The sequence below is a fragment of the Rhinolophus hipposideros genome (genome assembly GCF_964194185.1).
Source record: "Rhinolophus hipposideros genome assembly, chromosome: 9".
In the NCBI taxonomy this organism is placed as follows: Eukaryota; Metazoa; Chordata; class Mammalia; order Chiroptera; family Rhinolophidae; genus Rhinolophus; species Rhinolophus hipposideros.
The window spans coordinates 62,820,132-62,843,695 of NC_138055.1; positions in this window are offsets into that span (position 1 = coordinate 62,820,132).

A 23,564-nucleotide genomic window follows, 5' to 3' on the forward strand; every position below is an offset into this window, starting at 1 on the left:
AAGACAGAAAAACTGTATTAAAATTGTAATACTCAATATATGCCAATAACAAAAGATGAATACAAGTCACGTTTGACTTCTGCAATGACAAGAGGTGCTCAACGTGGTTACCATCAGCATCCAGACACTTCTAGTTACAGCAAACTACTGCTTGAGCAACATTGACCAAAGTGTCCACTTGTATACATTTTCTGGCACCCCTAGTATTTTCCTTTCTAATAAAAGGAGAGAGGTATGGGAGGAGAGTGTTTTTTATTTTTTTTTTTATCTTCCTGCTGCCCCTTCTTCTTTTTGATGTAGTTGTGAAAGAATCTGACGCTTGGGATTATGGTTGCCATTTTGTGGCCATGATATGAGAAGCCTGAGGATCAATGGCATCATGATAGCATTGACAAAATGGTAGGTCAGAAACATCTTGATATTGTGATGATATCACTGAGCCACTGTTACAAACCTGGGACCGTGTACTTCTTGACTTCTTGTTGAAGCCATTTTCAGATGGATATTCCATTATAGCACAAAGCTTTCTAGTTACAGACATCCACTGAAAAGGTGGCCATGTGTTCCAACAAAGCATAGAACACTAAAGAAACCTGGGGTCTGTGGCTTTTGGTCATCTCAAATCTCCAATCTTCATTGATGTAGTTTGGCATATTCCCTCTGGAAAAAGTAGAAAACCAGGACTTACTTGACCTTGATCTGAGAATTCACTGGCTAATGTTGGCAGAGTCAAAGGCCATGGGCAGTTTATCATTACTGAGTAGCAGGAATCATTAATGTTACAATTCAGCATGAGGGGGGAAAAAAAGAAAAAAGCATTTTACTCCACATTTCACACAATATTTCTTGACCTTTCCTTCTCATTTCCCCACAGCCCTACATTTACTTTGTTTCTTACTTTGACTTCAGAGAACTTCTTTTGCTTTTCTGTTTTGTTAATTCTGATGCTACATACTTCTTCAATGTGGTAAAGCAATAAAAGAAAAAAAAGAGAAAGAAAGAAAAAAAAAGTTTGCTGATTGACTCAGAGTAATGCCAAAAATGTATTTATGGAATGCTAGAACATGCTCTATTAAATAATCAGAAATTTACTTAATCTCCAAAAGATTCCAACACTCCCCACCACCATCCCTGCCCAAATTTCACATCCTCTAGTCTTCTAGTCCCAGTAACTAAGTGACTTTCCAAATTGCAGTATCTTCCACTCTGCAGATCCTAAACTAAAAACCTCAAACTACTGTTACTGAAAACAGTACAAGTCAAAGGTCTGGGAGAAATTCCGCACTGTGGGAACATATCCATTTAAAAAGATCTGTCTATTTCAGAAGTTCTTGCCTGGATTTCTCTTCTTGAAGAGTTTGATTTTCATCATAGATGAGCAGAGAACTGTGATGTGTGCGATATTTTGTAACTGAGTTCATTTGAAGATATACACTGCCTTTCTTTTATATCTATTGTATTGTTGATTAACACTAATACCATTCCTAGCTCAAAGCACAGAATCAGAGGTGAGTAGTAACCAAAACATTCAGATTTCAGTACTGAAAGTAATATATAGAAAATGTAGTTTTCCTGGAGGACAAAAATTGAGAATTCTTACCTGAAATGTGCAAGAGAAAATAAAAGCCTGCCAGAAAAATGCTATTTACAAAGCTATGAGGGTCTACTGGGTACCTTACAGGAACTTCACATGTGAGGTGCTCGGTATGATTTCTGTTGTTTGTTTTTGGCTTTTTTGGTTTTTTCTATATTGTTTTATCTGAAGGCTTTTTGCTTTTGTTTCTCAGGTAAAGGAAAAGGAAGTTGGCCTGAAAATAAGCAAGAGAGAGGTTCAGCCCAGCATGACAAGCTCCTGGCAGCCCAGTGTGTACTGTTCAGTGACTGCTCTTTCATTTCAGGTGTTAATTTACCAAACATCACCTTTCTTCTGTAGTACACATCCATGGACAGACATAGCTGCCTCTCAGACTATTGAGAAAGCTTCTTGGCCTCTGTCAGAGGGAGCAACACTTGGAAGTGAGACAAAAAAGTCTCCATTAGCTGGAAAGCTGAGAAGTCTATGATTTATCATTCCTTACCTATAAAGATTATAGACCAATCAGGAAGCTCTCTGGGGCTGTTTCCTCTGCTACCAGGTAAAGATGGTAACAATGCAAACATTCTTGACAATGTCGTAAGAAGGAATGATTATTAACAATAATTAAAAGAAGATGTTCAACAGCGTTTGCCATTAGGTAATTGCAAATTAAAACAATAATGAGATACCAGGAACTCTCACTCATTGCTGGTGGAAATACAAAATGGTACAATCACTTTGGAAGACAGCTTGGCAGCTTCTTACAAAACTAAACATACTCTTATCTCCCAGCAGTTGTGCTCCATGGTATTTAGCCAAAAAAGCTGAAAACTTATGTCCACACAAAACCTATAAATGGATGTTTATAACTGCTCTGTGCATAATTGCCCAAACTTGGAAACAATCAAGATTTCCTTCAGTAGGTGAATAGATAAATAAACAGTGGTATTATTAATATAATAGAATATTATTTAATACTGAAAATAAATGAGCTATCAAGCCATGAAAAGACATGGAGGGACCTTAAAGACCAATTATTAAGTGAAAGAAGCCAATTTGAAAAGGCTATAGACTGCATGCTTCCAACGGTACGACGTTCTGGAAAACGGCAATGTTATGGAGATACCAACCGTCAGTGGTGGCCAGGGACTTGGGAGGAGGGAAGGAGAAATTAACAAGTTAAACACGGGATTTTTAAGGCAGTGAAACTATTCAGCATGATGCTGTAACAACAGGTCCATGTCATTATATGTTGTCAGAAGTCATAGAATATAACCAATGTACAACCAAAGAGTGCATCGTAACGTGAACTGTGGACTTGGGTTGATAATGATGTGTCACTGTTGCTTCATCGATTTTGACAATACAGGGAGTGGGGTGTTGGGGGAAGATGGGGGAGGCTGGAAGTGAGTGAGCGGGACGGTTCTGTGGGAACTCTGTACTTTCTGCTGAATTTTGCTGTGAACCTGAAAGTGTTTTAAAAAATAAAATCTGTTAAAATAAATAAATTTGAAAATCTAAATAAATTATTATAAAGTAGAAAGTGTGTATGATTACAGAATTATGTAAATTAGTAGAAATAATTATTGAATATGTGCTTGAGGATTAGGTGCAGCTGTGTATGACAGGAAAAAACAACAAAAAAATGGTGGCTTAAAAAACACAGAAGCATTTTCTCCCTTATGTGAAAAAGGCCTAGAAGTCAGCAGTCCTAGCCTAGAATGGTGAGTCCATAGAGATTTTGTAACCAGCGCTTCTGACTTTGCTGAAACTCCCACCTTAGCACTTAACTGATATGGTTAGCACTTAACCCATGGTCTGATATGGTTGCCAGAGCTCCAGCTATTCTGGCTCCCAAGAAGCAGAGAGAGAAAAAGGGGAGAATAATGGCATGCCTTCCTGTCTTTTATGGAGACTCACTGAAAGTTCCACATTACACTTCTTCTATCTCATTGGTCAGGCACTTGAACAAATGGCTACACCTACCTGTCAAAGGGTCTGGCAAAGTTTTAGTACTAGAATGATTTTAAATTAAAAAAAAGAAAATATATAGAGAGAGGTCTGGCTAAAAAGCAGGGCTGTGTTTCTAAATAAAAAAAGGAAGAAACAATGTTGGAGTAGGCAGCTAGCAGTCTGAGACATTGAGCAACAGTTGCTATGTTTAAAATACAGTGCTAGATGCAGAGGATACAAAGACATTAGCTTAATAGGGGAAATAAACGTGTAAGCACATAGACATTATATATAGTGGCAATTTGTTAATGACACAGAGATTTCAGAAGAGGACATGAGTATACCCAGCTGGGATGATCAGAGAAGGTCTCTAGAGGGAAGGATATTTTACCAGGACCTAGAAGGATGAAGAGAAGTTGGATAATAAAACATAGAATAGAGGGTATACTTGGCATAGGGATAGCATGAGAGAAGCCAAATCATTTGATAATGAGGGTTATGATGGTCATTGGCACATACCACATTCTGCACAGTAACAAAAATTTCCCAGACAAGGAGAAATTGATGTCTGTAGTTTGGATATATACCCTAATGACATCAGTTTCTCTCTTCAAAATCTGTCCACTATCCCCGTGGGGTGGGAAGTGAGGAAGAATTCTATTCAACAACACATACTTTGAGTTATCTCAGGCAAAGAGCCTTTTTTGTGTGTATTTATGATAAAACACCCAAACATATATCCAAGTGGGATTACCAGTCTGGGTTGGATCCAAGAGACTTTGGTTACCAGAGCTATTTCTCATCATAAATCCCCAAACAAGTTGAGTTTTTCCCTTCCTCTCCTAATCTGCCATGGAGCACAGCCGAGTTGCTTGAAGTCATCTACTTTTTGGCAGTGGCTACAGTTCCAAGATGATGGAGCGATTCTTTTCCATATACATCATTATTATTTCTAGTATAAATATTTATCAAGCACTCACTGTGCAATAGAGAAGAGCTCCTGCTTGGTGGTCTTCCCAGCTGAACAAAACAAACATGAGGAGAGGCCAAAGGAAGAGGTGGGAGGAGACCCTCAGCTGGTGGGAAACAATAGGAATTGATTCCTCACCCCACCCTCTTTCATTAATGTTGGATATTATTTGGACTTGGCTGCCATATTTCAGATATATAAATTATTTGTTTAACATGCCCCAATTTAGGCTCACCATGTGCCATACATTGTTCCAGGCACTTGACAAATAATAACTCACTTAATCCTCATAGGAATCCTGTGAAATAGGCACCATTTATTATCCCATTTACAGGTGAGGAAACAGAGGCATAGAGTAATTTTCCCAAGGTCACCAAGTTGTAAGGTTCTAGAATCACTTTTTCTCATATCAGAAGTGTTCTGTAAGTGCACTGTCCAACAGGCTAGCCACTGGTCCCATGCGGCTATTAAGCCCTTAAAATGTGGCTTGTGTGACTAGGGAACTAAAGTCTTAATTTTATTAATTTTAACTAGTTTAATTTGAGTAGCTACATGTGGCTGGTGGCTACCATAATTGTCACAGCAACTAAAGTCCATGCTCTGTACTCCTGTGTTACGGGTTTCTTTTCCTTTTTTAAAGAGTAAAGACCAAGAATATAGGGATTCTTTTGTCAAACAGAGTTCCTGCCTGGTGCATTTGCTGTTTGATTATGATAAACAATGTGAGATGGAAGTTTATGGGAGAAAAATGAGCAAATCACTCAGGTGGTGCCATTCCCCATTTATTTCCTGGCTATTAAGGAAGACTACAATAAAGCTCTATTTCCAATGAAAGTTTTCTCACAATTAGTAGCAGATGAGAAGGTCAAAAGGGAGAGACCGAGGGCTGGTGAGGTCATGCATATTTGGCAGTGCAGCAACATTTTCAAAAGCAAAAGCCACCATTATAGTACCTGTCTGCTCAAAAAGGTAAAGAGCAGAACAAATATTACGTGCTATCCTATTGTTATCCATACTCACGTTCCTGTTTTCTCTCTTTACCTCTCTATCCTTGTGTCTGTTTCTACTCGCCTTTCCAGGCTAACCTCCAAGACACCTCCTCCTTGAAAACTGCTCTCATCTCTCCATCTGAAAGCAACCTTGAGAGTATAGAACCTGTTAAGTAACAGAAGAAAGATACAGTCATGCTACCGTGGTTCTCCAAAAATAAGTCCTAGCCGGACAATCAGCTCTAATGCATCTTTTGGAGCAAAAATTAATATAAGACCTGGTATTATATGATATGATATGATATGATATGATATGATATTATTATGTTATGTTATACATGGTATTACATTTATTATATTATATTATATTCCCGGTATTATACTATACTATATTATATTTTATTATACCCGGTATTATATTGTATTGTATTGTATTGTATTATATTATATTATATGACCCAGTCTTATATTATAGTAAAATAAGACCGGGTCTTACATTAATTTTTGCTCCAAAAGACGCATTAGAACTGATTGTCTGGTGAGGTCTTATTTTTGGGGAAAAACAGTAGATCATTGCTGTGTAAGCACAAGACCTACCTGTCCTATTGTGTGCTCAGCCTTTAAGGTCTGATTTATCTTTGTGCTTATTCTCCAGAAAATAAACACAGTTCCTAGCTCCCATTCCATAGATTATTTTAATTTCATCTCTATTTCCCTATGGGAAACTCTAGTACTATGTACTTTTATTATAGAATTGATGGCATTGTATGAAACATTTGATGATAATCTCTCTCTTCAACAAGATTATAAACCCTTCTAGAACAGCAGTGTTCTCATCACAGATGCTTAATAAGTGAACAACTATTTGTTACAGAAATGATTATTGTCAGAAATTTGAATTATATTTCTTTGTCTTTTGGTTAAAGCAAATGGAAACCTCTTCCAATGGAACAGTTCTATACTAGCAGATTGACCATTAGGTTATATCAAACTAATTTCATCATTTTGTTATAACACCATTGTTGGTAAGGACAAAGCATAATTGTTGCAGATAATGAGTACATTTTCTTGCTGACTTTGCCCAAAGAACACAGGTTAGTCAAAGAGAGTTAGATTTTAGTGAATTATACAGAACCCAGTATGGAAAAAAAAAAATGTGTGAAAAATGGCAATTAGTCAAGATACTGCATTTTTCTTCAAGTCTATAAAATTCAAACGTAAGAGAATACATTTGAGAATTTTAAGAAGTATATATGAAGGGCGTTATGACATTATGTGACAAGGAGGGAGGAGCAGAGAAAGGCCAAGATAGACCAAGATCACTTTAACAGCCTTTGATTTAGTTTAATTGATTAAGCACACAAAAAAAAAAGTAGGGAGAAAAAGAATGAGGAGATGATGAAATTGACGAATGTAAAATACTGTAACAGAAATTACTGTAGTTTGCCTTGAGTAGGAGTGGAAAAGTTTGTTATACTAGGAAACAGTCATTTAAATGGAAAGATGGTTTTTCATGTCTTTTATGGCTGTTGTAAATGATTAATTAAATACTCTGAGTGTTTCATTAAAAGTGTACATTCCTTCCAAATTAAAGTGTGTAGAGACTCGTTATAAATAAATTCATTGGGTGAATGAAAGGAGCATTTACTTTTAAATGAATATCACTGGCAAATTTCATTCTTGACATTGATTAAATAGACTGAATTTATTTTAATGTGCAATACGAACAAATTACAAGGCTAATTGGTTTTCTACCTTAGTATTGCATTATTTAATGAATAATTAAATAATGATCCAACAATTCTAAGAATTCACTACATAAAATGCATTTTGCTATTGAAAATAAAAGAACAGATAGAACATGCTTCCTGTTTCATTCATTTTCTACTTTTGCACTTCATGGAACAATTTTAAGTGCCCACTATTTGCAAAACATTTTACTTGATGCTACCGATAATAGAAAGAAAAATACGACTATTTCTGCCCTCTGGAAGCTCAAAATGTCACAGGAAAGACATATGCATAAAATAACTTTAATATAAGACAGACTCAGGTAAGTAAGTGCTAAAATAATAAAGGTACAAAGTGCTTGGGGAGTATAAGGAATGGAGGGATTAAGTCTGATGGGGAGGGGATCAAGAAAGGCTTCTTGGAGGAGGAAGGATTTGGGCTTGGCCTTGAGACATGGCTGGGAAATTAGCAGGAGTCATAGGAGGAGAGGAGGAGAGAAAGGTTTTGTGTGGTCTGGGTTGCTGGGCTGCTCTGTGAAGAGGTTTTAGTGTTTCTCTGGATAATTGAACTGTCACGTGGAAGAGATGTGTCACACAGAAAATACACAGATCAACTAAAAACTGGTCTGCAAATACAGCTATGTGACTTCAGAGAGGGAAGCCATGTCAGGCTGGGGTGTGGGCTACAAAAGTGACAGGTATAATTAGACATTGAGCAGATCGGCATTTTTTGATTAATAAGCTCGTTCTTCCTATACATTGACTCATGGGCCTAAAAGGGAACCTCAGGAAGTTGTTTAGGTCACCCTTGGCTGTGATGTTTTTCTATGTTGTTCCCTTAGCCTTGACTCTATAATATGAGCTCTTCAGATGCTGAGACCACATCCTTCAGGTTCTGCATGAGGACCAATACAATAAATCACAGCAGTGGCATCAGTAGAAACAGACTCGTAATAGCAATGTTTTGTGGCTGTATCAGTAACACTGTGTGGGAATTGAGACAGGGATTTGAGGGTCTCTTAGGGCTTTCTTTCAGTCTGCCCTCCGTCGTGTTATCTCCTGTTTGAGGTGAAAGCTAATCGTTGAATTGAATCATGCTGGTCTCCTACTGCCTTGCCTTATAAAACACTCATCCCTATCTCGCTACCTAGCAGCTAGAAGTCTGAAGAATTTTTGGACTGGTGGAGCTATTAGGAATAATCTAGCCCATCTCCTTCATTCTCCATTTTACAGTGGAGGAAAGAGAATCTCGGGGAGAAGTGATTTGCCTCAAGTCACACAATTAATTGTTGGTTTACCTGAAGCAGAACTAGAACACAAGTATCTATATCTCCTGACTTTCAGATCTATTTATTTCCTCTGCCATACTGCCATAGTGGTTTCTTTATTTGCATCAATGGATGAGTGTGTGTGTGTGTGTGTGTGTGTGTGTGTGTGTGTGTGTGTGAATATTTCCAAGAGTTTGGCTTAAAGCATTCAGTAGTGTCATATAGAATAATGTATGCTAAGCTAAAGGAGGAACATGCTGTGGACTAAAACCCTCCCACTTGGAAAAACATTAGAATCCTGGGAATTTCTTGAGATGCAAGAAAGCTCAGCCCCCAGGATTTGCAGTGTAAACACTGTGGCTAATTTGTTGAAGTGAGATGCCGTTGATGAGTCTCCCTGCCTTGGGAGATGACAGGGCTCCCTGATGGAACAAAGCAGATTGCTGTAGCAGATTGCAAAAAGTGATCCGGAAAAGACAAGACGTTTTCCTGAGACAGATAATCTTTCTTGAAGTGGAGATGGAAAAAGAGAAAAGACAACTAAAAAGGAATTCCTCTCATAAAGTTTGCCTTTGAGGGGACAACCATTTCAATAGCTCTGCCTCTGTCCACAGAATGTTGGACTTGACCTGGAGTGAAGCTTAGCAAAGCTAGTGTATCAGGTCTGCCAAAGCAGTGAATTAGGATACTATATGAAGCACCCTGGGCACTTGACTCATGCATTTGCTATATCTAGATTAGACGAGAACAACATTCAACATGTTTACTTTCTAGTCACTTGCTATTTTCTTAAGTTAACTCTTAGAAACAAAAATGATGCTCTGCTTCTCCATCTATTTTCTTAACAAAGAAAAATAATGTCCACAGGTCTTTCTGTAGAATAACCTGTCTTAGCTACAAGAGTTTTGTCCTTTTGATGTGGTTTGGTTTGGGGCTGTTCTTTTTCTTTCCATTGGCTTTGGAAATTATATTTATAATCGCAGGATAATTCAATTGCATGGAGTTTATTATTATAATTATAATTATTGTTTAAAAAGTTCTTAATTGTTGCCATCCATCAGTAGAATACTCTACTTCTATTGCTATGTAATAACTTTTCTTTGGCTTCTACATAAGGATGGTTAACCTGATGTTAAGCAGCAAGCTACCTTAGCAACCATGTACTTCCATGTCCTCATATTCTGGGTGCAGGCACATCCGGGGATGAGAAGATGTCCCACAGCTCACTGAGGCGGGGGTCAGGCATTCCGGCTAGGACTCACCTCTGCTCCCACTCTTGCACTCTTTACTGCAAGGTCATTTTGTCTTCGTTAGAATAGCACCTTATATCTTGTTTCCCTTAAAAAATATGACTCTCTTTTTGAGTTTTCAATTGTTCACCTTCAAAGAGGATTGTAGAAAAGCCCCAAAATGCCTTCTTTTTCCAATTTTAATGGAAGGTAGAATTTTCTTTCCATTTCAAAGTCCAGCAAGGAAAGCCACTGGTGTTAAGTTCATCATGTTTATTTGTGACTGTATTAGTCAGATTTCTAATGTGCTACTTCTGGGTAACAAACAAACCCCAAATTTCAGTGACTCACAGCATCAAACAAGAACTTTTGCTCCCAGGTGTGTGGCTTGTCAGGAGGTTCAGTTTTAGGCTATGGGTTGAATTCAGTTTTGCTCTACCTGTCGCTCGTTCTGAGACCAGCAGCTGATTGGGACTTGCTCATTTCGTGGCAGACGGCAAAACACAGAACAAGCCAGACCACGCGAGTGTATTGAAAGCATTTGCTCAAAATACATCAGCTAACTTTTCACTGGGCAAAGCAAATCACATAGCAAAGCCCTAAGTTAGAGGTGAATGCCCTACTTGCTCTACTAAGAGGCGCTATAAAGTTATACGGTGAGATACATGGAAACAGAATGCTCTTAGAGGGTGGGAATGGAAAACTGAGACTTTTATTTGAAGCGCTCAACATGACAACTTAAGTTAGAAAGGAAATACTACTCATCTCTAGAATCAGAAATTATACTGCTGAGTTCTCCAAAGTGCCTAAAATAAGACGCCTCATTTAAAATTTAATTTTCTAAATGCCTTTATTTTTTCTGTATTATCTGCCACAGAATAGATTATCTAGATTCTCAATAAATATTTGAGAGAGTAAAATAAATACTAAGAAACTGCTTCTTTAACTGTGGTATATTTATTCAATGGAGTATTTATTACTCAGCCAGAAAAATGAGTGAAATCTTACAATTTGCAACAACATAGATGGACCTTAGGAATAGTATGCTAAGTGAAATAAGTCAGACAGAGAAAGACAAATACCATATGATCTCACTTATATGTGGAATCTAAAGAACAGAATAAATGAGCAAACAAAACAGAAATAGACTCAGAGATATAGAAAAAGAACTGTTGGTTGCTAGATGGGAGGGGGAGGCGATAGGGAGAAGGTGAAGGGATTAAGAAAGTGCAAAATTAGTGGACACAATATAGTCATGGGGATATGGAATACACTTTGGGCAATATAATCAACAATGTTGTAAAGATTATGTAAGGTGCCAAATGGGTACTGGATTTACCGTGTTTCCCCGAAAATAAGACCTAGCCAGACAATCAGCTCTCATGCATCTTTTGGAGCAAAAATTCATATAAGACCTAGTCTTAGTTTCCTATAATATAAGACTGGGTATAATATAATATAATATAATACAACATAATACAATATAATACTAGGTCTTACATTAATTTTTGCTCCAAAAGATGCATTAGAGCTGATTGTCTGGCTAGGTCTTATTTTCAAGGAAATGGTGTCAGGGGCATCACTTTATAGACTGTAAATGCATGACCAATGCACTGTACAACTGAAGCTGAAGAATAGTTTTGTATGTCAACTGTAATTAAATCTATATCTACATCTATATCTATATCTCATCACGGGAGAAGCGTATAGCATAAGGAAGATAGTCAATGGTACAGTAAGTTATATAAGATGTCAGAGGGGTAGTTGCTTGGGGGAGAAGGGTTATCACTTTGTGAGGGGAGTGAATGTCTAACTATTATGCTGCTTTGTACACCTGAAACTAATAAAAATAAATAAATAAATAAATAAATAAGAAACTTCTTCTTTTGTAACATTAGCTCATTCATTCATTCAAGGGATATTTGTTGAATACTCCCATGTGCCAGGCACTATTTATAACTGTGTAGGATGTATCAGTATACCAAAAAGAGAGAAGAGAAGAGAAGGGAAGGGAAGGGGAGGGGAGGGGAGGGGAAAGGAGGGGAGGGGAGGGCAGGGGAGGGGAGGAGATTAGAGGAGAGGAGAGGAGAGGAGAGGAGAGGGGGGGAGAGGAGAGGAGAGGAGAGGAGAGGAGAGGAGAGGAGAGGAGAGGAGAGGAGAGGAGAGGAGAGAAGAGAAGAGAAGAGAAGAGAAGAGAAGAGAAGAGAAGAGAAGAGAAGAGAAGAGAAGAGAAGAGAAGAGAAGAGAAGAGAAGGGAAGAAAAAAGAGAAAATGCTGTCAGTGTGGATCTTATGTCCCAGCGAAGATAGGCAATTTAAAACAAAATAAAAATAAGTAAAGCATATAGTATGTTAGTATTTGATATGTGCTTTAAACAAAGAGCAGACTAAGAGTATTAGGAGGACTAAGGGTAGGGGTAGGGAGAGTCCAAAGAGGTGACATTTGACCCACGACCTTAAATACCATTCATATCCTAATGACCCTCAACTTTATGTCAGCCCTGACTCCTCCACTGAACTCTAGACAGTTCCACTTGAATATCTTAACATAACTGAAACAGAATTCTTGACTTCTTCTTCCATCATCACAACTTTACCTCCTCAGTTGTCCTCATCTCAGCAAGTGGCACACACACTCATCTTTTTCCATCTCCTTCAGCTCCACATCCAAAGTATGTCTTGTTGCCTTTCTCTTCTCTCCATTTCCACTCTTTCCCAATCCCCATTATCTCTTGCAATGACTACTGTTATGTCCTCTTAGCCAGTTTCTCTGCTCTACAATAGATTATCCATACTGCAGTGATTATCTTTTAGAAATATAAATCACGTCATTTCCCTCTACTGCTTTCCATGGCAATAAATAAAACACAAACTTCTTACTATAGTCTACAACACCCAATATGATCCTGCCTTATGCATATATTCCTGACCTCTTATACCTCTCTCCCTCACACACACCACCATAACACACCTCACTTGTCCCCGCCTTAGGGCCTTTGAACTTGCTGTTTCCTTTGTCCAGATAACTTTGCCATTCCCTTCCCCCATATTTTGATGTAGCTGGTTTCCACAAATTATCCCCATCTCAGCTCAAATGTTCTGTTCTTCAGGGAAGTCCTTTCAAAGCACCTAGTCACTCACCATCATGTCACCATTAAAAATACTTATTGCTCTGCCCAGTTATGTTATTAGTTTATTTGTTTACTTGATTATTGTCCATCTTCCACCACTAGAATGAAAGCCCATTGCAACAGAGCTGTATCTCCAACACTTAGACAGTATCTGACATACAGTAGTTCCTTGAAAAGTATAGACCAAATAAATGATGACTGATGCCAATGCTTTTTCAGAGGCTAGGTGTTGCTCGGGAGAAATTGGAGAGGGAACCATGGCACTGAGTGGTGTAGAGGTGGCAGTGTGGCATGGGCATTTGTGGCCTCCTAGCAAGAAGGAAATGGAAAAGAAATGGGAGTTCTAAGAAACAAGTGCTTGCTGCTGTACAATGAGAACTGGATCCGGCCCCAGATTTTGGTCTTCTTGACATCTCAGATCCACTTCATCTATCTGTGTCTACCAGGTTCTTTGATTATAATTTCCAGAAACCTATACTGGACGCTTAAGAAAAAAAGATAAAAAGGAAGAAGAAAATTGAAAGGTTAAGGAGTAGCTCATAGATGGAAAGTGAAACTTTTAAAAAACCAGGTCTTGGTACAGCAAAATCTTTAAGGATATGGAGCCAAAAATAAAATGGACACTTTATTTAAGCCACTGAGGTTGAGATCAAAGACTTGCAACAATTCAAGGTTTAATTTTTGCGGTAGTGATGTCTTACACAGTTTGAATCCTGGGCCTACTCCTGGATCAAGCATGGAGTGCGTTCCCACCACCATAAACCCAGTGGACTGTTATCAGAATAACAGGTAATGGATCCTAGACAGGCAAATGCAACAGCTGTCCACTCCATTCCATGAAAATATCATAGGGTGAGGTGTTTCATTTTAGAGAGGTATAATCTAATTTGCAAGGAAATAAAACGAGAGGTCACTTATCTCAATGAAGGTGATGTATTATTACTGGGAAAATAAGGCATCCTTCCTGTTAACCTATGAGAAACTAACAGAGATTGATTCCTACATGTGCATTTTCTCTCTGGAGGCCCATCTGAAGATCAGGGTCTCTCATCTTCTGTAAACTGTCAGCTGGAACAGGACCTCGCCTACCTTCACAAGGACACTGCTTTTCCTGTCCACAGGATTTCCTCTCTTCTCGCCCTCTCCAGAGTAATTTGGGCAACAAATGTAAGTGTTAAGTAAAATAACTGTAACCATAAGCCTCAGTAATTCATAATCCATTCCTCCAGTGCATATAAGTATAAACGTGTGTGTGTGCACATGTACAAGTATGTGTTAGGTGAGAGTGAAGGGCTAAAGGAAAAGGGTAGAAAAAGAGAAGGAGAAGAAAACTTAAGGACGAAGGTTCAACGACGCAAAAACAAAGAGGACATCCTGATGGTGAAAACATATTCTTTTCCCCAAAACGCATGGATTTTAGGGCAATTTTCCTACTTGGAGCTAGGAGCTTTTGAACTGTAAGTAAACGTTGATCACATAAATAAAGATTCATTTTTTACATCAATTGATATATAATTTGCATGCCTCTTTATTTTTTCAACAAACCTTTACTGTGCCTGCACTTGCGCTGAGCACAAGTGAGTGATTCCGGCGTGTTTCCCACCTGCATGGAGCTGACAGGGTACTTGGTGGCCTTGAGAAAAATACAAATAACAGAGACCTGGAAGAACATTCCTTGTGGGGGGTGTGGAGGGGGGGTGGCAGTGAGGCTGCCATGGGCTCCTGTCAAAGAAAAAGAACATGAGGGCTTCAAAAGGAAATGAGGGCCCACTTCAAAGAGAGAGAATTCAATACTGGCTAATGGAGTTGTGAGCATGAACTCAGAAAATGAAGGGTTCTAAACCAAAAGGAAGAGGAGCCAAAGGGTCCGCATGAGCTTCTGAGAACTAGTGAGCAAAGAGTGGAGACAAACTCATGGATACAGAGAACATTCTGATATGTGCCAGATGGGAGGGGGATGGGGCATGAGGGATAAAGGGGAAGGGATCAAGAAGTAAAAATTAGCAGTTACAAAATAGTCACGGGGATGTAAAGTGCAGCATAGGGAATATAGTCAGTAATATTGTAATGATTACGTACAGTTGTTGGATGGGTACTAGACTTATTGGGGTGATCACTTCGTAAGTTTTATAAATGTCTAATCCCTATGTTGTACACCTGAAACTAATCTAATATTGTATGTCAACTGTAATTGAAAATTTTTTTTTTAATTTAAAAAAAGAAGGGGGGAAGAAAGGGGAGAGCAGCTCAAAGCAAAGCCAAAGCAGGAGACAGGGGTGTGGGAAGGAAGCAGCTCTTTCGGCATGAAGTTGGAACTAAGTGGTGAGGAGCAGGAGCGGAGCCAGGTTTTGTGGAGCCTGAAGCAGATACAATTTTGAGGACTTTCTTTAAAAAGAATGCAAAACTGTAAATACAAAATTTGAAAGTGAATTTCTTTTCAGAAAGAGAAATCACAATGCATTACAAATTTTAAAAAGCTGACAAATACTTCAGGCTTGACAAAAATAAGAAAAAAATATAATAGTTGTGCTCATTGACACACATCTGTACTTGTTTTCCTAATTTTTTTTTTTTGGCTGTATTTCTTTTGGTTATTCACTTCTTCATATAAAAATGAATTTGTAATGTCATTCTCTATAGAGTGAAGACAGAAGTAATCCAGTCTTCATTCCATCATGAATAATTGAATGTGGTTTTTATTTTTGGTATTTTTGACTAGGTGTTGACCTAGTCAATCTTTGAGTTACAATCTTATCCATGTGAAGATCGGAAGAACTTTTCACAGACTAGCTTCTGGCTCTGTATATTTCAAACCTTGTTTCTCTTCTACAACTCATATGCTTCTGGTGCTTTTACGACATGGTATAGGGTATGGTCTTATCATGATGTGACTTCTTTGTGTCAGCACAGCAGTACTTCCAGGAGTACTACTGGAAGACATTCCAACACTGAAGAGGCCAGAAATTTCTTAACGGTACACAGAAGTGTCTGTTTTTGTGAAAACATATCTCACTAAATCCATATTAAACTCAACTTTCCCTTAGCTGTACGCCAAAAATGCCCGTGGTCACGCTAACGCCCCTGACCCCGAGGGGAGCTATGACACAGTGGAAGATTTAATAGAAAGAGACAGAAGTGTTAACCAATTGTCGTTAACTTTTGCTCTTTCACAAATTTTATCATCCATAGTACTGTGTGATCACATTGTGCAGGATCTGCTCAGGGCTTTGAAAGATAACTGTGCAACTGAAGGGCAGAGACGTGGCAGACCCTGAAGCAGATCAGACCAAGGTCTGATTCAAGAAACTTCAGAATAATGCTTCAACATGCAAAATCTATACATATATACACACACATATATACATATATGTATATACACACACACACATATGTATATACATATATACATATATACATCAGAATAAGAACAACAACAAAACTGTAATCCAAACTGTTAAGATCAGGGAAATAGGCCTGCTATTTAAAGGGGAAGAGACATGAGCGAGGTTTTGGAAAGGTTCTTAGGGTTTTGGCCAGTGCCAAGATTAGCTAGGAGGTATGTATTTGTAAACTACTTCAACTATACAAAACATAGAGCCCAGAGAACCCTGTACTAGTTATCTACTGCTGCCTAACAAATTACTCCAAAACTTAGAGACTTGACATAATAATGAGCATCTGTTGTCACACACAGTTTCTGAGGGATAAGTATTTGGGGCTGCTGAGCTCGGTGGTTCTGGTTCATGGTCTCCCTTGAGGGTGCAGTCGTGATGCTGGCTGTAACCAGTCCCTTGAAGGTGTAACCAAGGTGGGAGCGCCCAACGTGTCTTACTCCATGTCGGATAAGTTAGTGCTGATGGTTTCACAGGTGGTGTCAGTTCTCCATCACATAGGGCGGCTGGAGTGTTTTTAGGACGTGGCAGCTTGCGTCCACCTGAGTGAGTGATCTCAGAGGTAAGGGGAAAGCCCAAATGTCTTTCATGACACTCTGTCATCTCTGAAAAATCCTGCTGGTTACATGTTTCAGCTCTATTCACTGTAGAAGAGGTTACACAAGTGTGTGACTATCAAGGGGGTCATCATGGAGGCTGCTTCCACTGACCCTTCCTTCACGTCGTAATGTAGGTTAACTTTGTACAGCAGCAGACCAACGTTTGGAAATACTGTCTTGGCAAAAGTTGGAAAAGTCCTCACATCCCAGAAGTCTGTGTGTGTCTGTGTATGTGTAGGAGTGGGGATAGGGGGTCTGCAGAGACAGCCACGATTAGAATTTGAACTCACAAGCTGCAAAGAAGTATAAAGAGTGACTTCATTTCATAGATGAGGCTCTTGGACCTAATAAAGGAAAGGGAATCCTCTAAGGCCACACTGCCAGTCAGAGTCAGAGGCGAGTTTAGAAACCAGGTCTCCTGACTAATCCTAATCATAATGATAATAATTAAAATACTGATAGCCAAGGAAACCAAGGCACCAACCCATGTAGCAAACTGCTCATGACCGTACAGCTACTAGTGGTAGAGCTGGCATTTCCAATGAAGGTGCCCAAACTCCCTTTCTTCCACCTCACACCCCACTCCTTCCAAGCCTTCTCTTGTTTTAAGCCTAGCAAGTCACCTCCTTCTCATTATCCTTCACCCATCCCACCCACCAAACCTGTGCCCTAGGAGGAGCCCCATCTACTTGGGGCTACCCCAAGGGACTCTGCTTTATAAATTACTGGACACAAGTGGAAACATCACGAAAACCTAAAAAGTGGGATCCAGAATTCAAAATTGGACTCTAAACATTCCGGACATGCAAGGTCAACTTGTTCATATTCCATGGAAGTTTAGCCTTACATGTTCAGAGCAAAACTTCGATCCTCACCCCGCCAAGACCTTCCCAAGCCAAGCGCTCTGACACCTCACAGCCATCACTAACTGAGCCCTGACGACGTGCTGGCTGTCGTTCTAAGAGCTCTGGCTGTACCGACTCGTTTCAGTCTGCACAACCATCTCATGAGATAGGAGTGCCGTTATTATCTCTAGTTTTATACAATTGATCCACAAATTTGCACAGCTAAGTGAGTGGTTGTTCTAGGATTTGAACTCAGAAAGTCTGGCTCCAGAGTCCCAGCTCTGATGCCATTTGCTACCTCTCTGTCTTTTTTACTTCTAACCTGCTCTCACCCTGGTTGTGTGCGCTCTGTTACAGGGAGTCTAAGATATATCCCTCATGTGTATAAACATTTAGCAATAAGAATGCTTGAGCCTCTGTGGTGGTGAGTTTACTAAACTCTCAGTATAAATTGGTTGCCTTCCGCGAGCTTGCATTCTAGTGGGAGCAAACAGACCTGTAACAAAACAATAAACATCTGTATTTAAAATGAGAGAGTCAGTAAATAAGAATACAGTTTTAAGTCATATGAAAAGTTATGAAGAAAGCGAACAGGGCGCCCTAATAGATAATCTCTGTAGGGTCTACTTCGACACGTGGTCAGGGAAGTCTACCTCTGACTTTGAGCCTTAAATTTAAAGGATGAAAGTCTAAAACGTGAGCTAAGGGAAGAGACACTCCAGTTAAAATGGAAGCTGTAAGACATTCTTTTATCCTTACCCCTTCTGCAAACCCTACTAAAATTGAGTATAAAAAGAATGAGTGAGAGAGAAACTCAGAAGGACAAAGCAAATGAGTGAAGAGAGAGATCAGTGTGGTTGCAGAGTGAGCACATTTTGGAAAGATAAAAAGTGGCAGGGGGACTTAGCAAAACCAAGAATGCTGAATGCCAAGTGCTTACCAATGGGATGGCAGTGTAAATGGAGCCAGTCACGACTCTGAACTCCCCAGAAAAGTCTCAGGAATTGCAAGCACCTGTGTGTGGCAGTCAGGGGGGCAGGTGTGGGAAGGAAATCAGGAGAATGGCTTGAAAGTCAATAGAAAGCACTCTCAGACCCCCAGATTCTCTCCATTATTGCAGCTATCCAGGCAACTGTCCCTTCCTTACTCTGCCAGGATTCCAGAGGATTTTTATTCTATGGAAAAGCTGAGTGGCTCTACATTCAGGGTGCCAGACCCAGAGGAAGTGGGTGAGATGTGTGTGGAAAGAAGGGTTTAAGCACAGGCCTACGTATTGTAATATGACTTCTACTTCTCCAGCTTCCTAACCCTCTGGGTTTGTGTTATCATCCTACAGTATCGTTTGACTCTTAAATTGTGTGTTTTTATTCCTTTCATAAATATTAGACACACACATACACATGTACTTTTTTTCTTAAGAGAGGAGGAAAGGCATTCCCAGAAGAGGGAACGGCATACGAGAAGGTCTTTATTGGTGCATTTCAGGGAATGGAAAGAGGTCCCTGTAACGGGAGAGCAGGGGTGAAAGGAGGAGATCTGGGAGACGGGGTTAGAGAGAGAGCAGGGGCAGACGTTGAAGGACCTTGTGCGCCATCAAAAGGAGTTTGATTTTTCTTTGAAATGCATCCATGAAAGGGCTTTCAGCCATGGGTAACATGATCTTATTTAGGTTTGAAGAGTTACTCCGGTTGTATAAAGAATAGATTGTCACATATTTTGCTGGGCCCTCTCATGAAAAATTATACATCCCAGTACTTTAGAGCGGAAAGGACCTTCAACATCATTTAGTCCAACCCTTCCATTTAAAAGATAAGCAAACTAAGACACAGAAAATTTATGATTTTCTCAAGGTCATATAACTAATAACTGTGTGAGGCTTTTAAACCAGGAGTTGGGAGGTGACAGATTATACTTTTAAGAAATCATTCTACTCTATATTTCCTTGGGCCAGAAGTGATGTCTCCCTTTTCTGAACTTTCATCTCACCTTACTTTTCTCTCCTATGGTACTTACTCATTTATTACCTTAATCATAGTTCTTTGTGTTCACATCTTGTCTTGTCTCCTTTACGAGACTATACAAGTCGTTTCTGGAGAGCAGGAAGTATGGTCTCTACCTAATGCGTCTTCATGAGCTCTGCACGTGGTAAGTGTTCAATCAACATTTGTTGGATGGGTGGATGGATGGATGGATGGATGGGTGAATTCTCCATATGCGATAAAACAAAACAGAGTGTCTACTGACTGGATATGCACATGTAGATTTTACTCACTCTGATTTATTATTTTAGGTTATATCCTAGGTATGTTTTCATTCATTTTCTTTCATATGAACATATTGAAAAGTGGTCATTTTTTTATCAGATGAAATGAGGTGGCCTAGAAAAATGTCATATTTCTAACTCAGGCAATTCTTTCTTCCAAGATTACCAATAGGGAGAGCCTCTTCACACTCCCCCAGCTGGCTAGGCTTATACATTCTTTCTCAACACATGGTCTTTTGGGAGATTATTTTTTATCAGAACTTTTTCCCCCCCAAGAGATGGCTGAGACTGCCCATAAGAAACCAATCAAGTGTCCCGGGTAAAACAGTGACATCACAAAGAGGAAACATATTTTGCTTAAGGTAATAAAAAGAAAATGCTGGGCTGTACTTATGCCCTCTCCAGTGAAGAAATATACATACAAACATATCAATGAAAACTAATGCTGCCAATAATGGAGAAAATCCTAAAGGAGATTTGGGAGCCCTGGATTACATCCCTGCCTTTGATTTTGATTTGTTGGGTGGCTCTGGTTATTCGTAGGCTCTCTCTCTCTCTCTCTCTCTCTCTCTCTCTCAGCCTCTCTTTCTCTCTCTCTCTCTCTTGTTTCCTCATCTATAAACAAGACATGAAAATACTTGCAACAACCAGTCATAGGTCCAATTTCTGCTACAATTAAATGACCCATCAATTCTGCCCATAAAATCAGTCAGACTGGTTTTGGGGTTAATGATTCCATTTTTGGACTCACTGATTTGTCATCCTCCGAGTACATACTCAGGCACATGCTGAGTATCCCTGCCAGAGATGAGATTCTACCGTGTATTGGCTCCCTTAACAGAGGAACAAGCTTCAGGGCGTGGGACTTTTGATGATCTAAGATCTCCACTCAGGCAACAGGCATTCAGAAGACAAACATGACTCACTGTGCATGGGATCTCAATCAACTGTTCACAAACTTCGGTTTGAGGGTTGGGAAGATCTGGAAAAGATTCTAGGGTAAAGCTTAATTCCAAAGGGTACAGATTGTTTCCTTTGTGAAGTGACACATGTCAGAGTTGTGAAACAGTGGAAACTGGAAAACAGTGTTTTGTGTCAAGTCTCATGGAGTCATCCTGCTGCCCCAGCCCCAGACATCTCTTGCCTTGTACTCTGGTGCCCCATCATTTCAATAAAGTCACTGCTCTCCAATTTTTTCAACTGCTGCACCACGTCAGTTATCTTTTGCTATGAAATAATCCATCCTAAAAGTTAGTGGTTAAAGTCACAACATTTCATTATTGCTCATGATTCTGTAATATGAATGGGGCTCAACAGGGCAATTCTTCTGATGGTCTTGGCTGGGGTCACTCATGCAGGTGCTCATCTGGAGTCTCAGTTGGGCTGGAACATCCTGAATGACATCACTCACATGAAGGGACCTCAGCTGGGATAGCTAGAACAGCTGGGGGCTGGCCTGACATCTCTTCCCCTCTCTCTTTCTCTCCAAGTGTTTTCTCAGTCAGAGTAGCTGAACTTCATGACATGGTGATTCAGGGCTCCCAAGAGCACAAAAGAAGAAGCTGCCAGGCCTTCTTGGGGCTTGTGCCTAGCATAGCCACAATATGAATTCTGCGGTGTTCTATTGGTGAAAGCAAAGCACAGGCCAGCCCTGAGTCAAGGAGAGGGGAATAGATTCAACATCTTTATGTGAGGAGTGGCAGAGAATTTCTGCCATCTTGTTACCTGCTCATGCTGTTTCCCCAGCAACAGGCATCTCCTGTTTCCTACTTGGATGCTCCACTCTAACAGTGAAGCCACCACTCCAGGACTCTGTGTCTGTTGCTTCCACTTCTCTGCAACTACCAGCCAGCTTCTCTCTACTCACTTGCTCTCCACCTCATCGTTTCTGGTTATCCATGGCTCTGCTGCTCCATGGTGTTACTGCCCTGTGTCTTCTGCTGCTATAAAAACTAGTAGCATGCAGAAAGAGTTAACATAGAAAGCCTGGGACTACTGTCCTTAGGATGACATGAGTGCAAGGTTGAGCCTTGACTGGCGTCTGGGAACTAGGGTTTTTGGGAGGGGGATTTGGCAGGGTTCTCCAGATGAACAGAACCAAAAGGATGTGTATATATGTTTATGGAGAAAGAGATTTAGTATAAGAAATTGGCTTGTGTGTTGATGGAAGCTGGCACGTAAAATCTGCAGTGTGCGCCGGCTGGCTGGAGACTTGGGGACCTGATCCGAAGTCTGACGGTAGTCTGCCTGAGAATTCCCTCTTGCTGGGGAAGCCAGTCTTTTTGTTCTTTTCAGGCCTTCAACTGATTGAATGAGGCCCACCCACATTATGGAGGGCAATCCACTTACTCAGAATTCACTGATTTTAAATGCTAATCTCATCCAAAAACACCCTCTAAACGGACACAGAGAAATAACTATCACAGGAGGGTTCCCACATTTCCAGAACTGATAAGAGAGACTCACTGTGCCTAAATTCTTTGTCCAAGCAGTGTGGTTCATGCTAAACAGCTGTTTGCATTATTCCCATAAAGAATAAAGAAAGGAATTCCCAGTCTGGAATTTTATTACATGCTAGGCAGAGTGCCTGTGTGATGGGGCCCCAGTAAAAACTATGGCCACTGAGTTTCTAATGAGCTTCCCGGTAGATAACACTTCATATGTGTCGTCACAACTCATTGCTGGAGAAATCAAGCACGTCCTGTGTGCCTTCCCAGGGAGAGGACTCTTGGAAGCCGGAGCCTGGTTTCCTCTGGATTTTGCCCCATGCACCTTTTCCCTTTGCTGATTTTGCTTTGTATCCTTTGGCTGTAATAAATCTTAGTCATGACGATGACTCCATGCTGAGTCCTGTGGGTCCTCCTAGCAAATCACTGAACCTGGGGGAGGTCTTGCAGGTCGCCAGCACAAGTAGGAAATGGAAAAATTGTGTCCATATCATGACGCAGTCAAAGGAGATGTTAGGAACATAAATGAGTGACTAAGGCTTCCTAAAGGAGGTGGGATATTTGAGTAAATAGAGAAAAAAAAAAGACCAAAAAAGGTAGTGGAGTCCAGTGTCTGAGAGTTCAGACTCTGGAGACATGGCTGAGTCCAACTCTTGGCCTTACTGACTACTAGCAAGTCATTCATCAACATGAGCTTTAAATTTCCACATTAGGTGTCATAGTAACAATAAGGGCTAGTATTTATTAAGTGCTTACTGCGTCCTAGGAACTTCATGTATTAACTCGCTTAACTTCCACAACAATCCTATAAGGTAAATATTATTTTAATCTTTAGTTTACAAATTCAGAGACTGAGGCCCAGAAAGTGGTCTTGCTAATATCTACCACGTAGAGTAAAAGGAGCTAATACATGGGGTGCTTTTGGGTAGTGTCTGGAGCGTCAGAAGACTCCACTAGATATTAACTATTATCTTTCAAAACATAATAAAAAGGAGAGGAAAGGAAGAAGTTGGGAGCAAGTACCCGTGCATGAGCAAAGTAGAGGAATGTACCATAGCAAACTGCATTCTATGAGTAATGAGTAGATTGATGGATGACAAGCATTGATTGAAAACTCCTGTGTGCCTGGCACTGGGCTAGGAACTTCCACACGCTGCATATAGAGTGAGATGT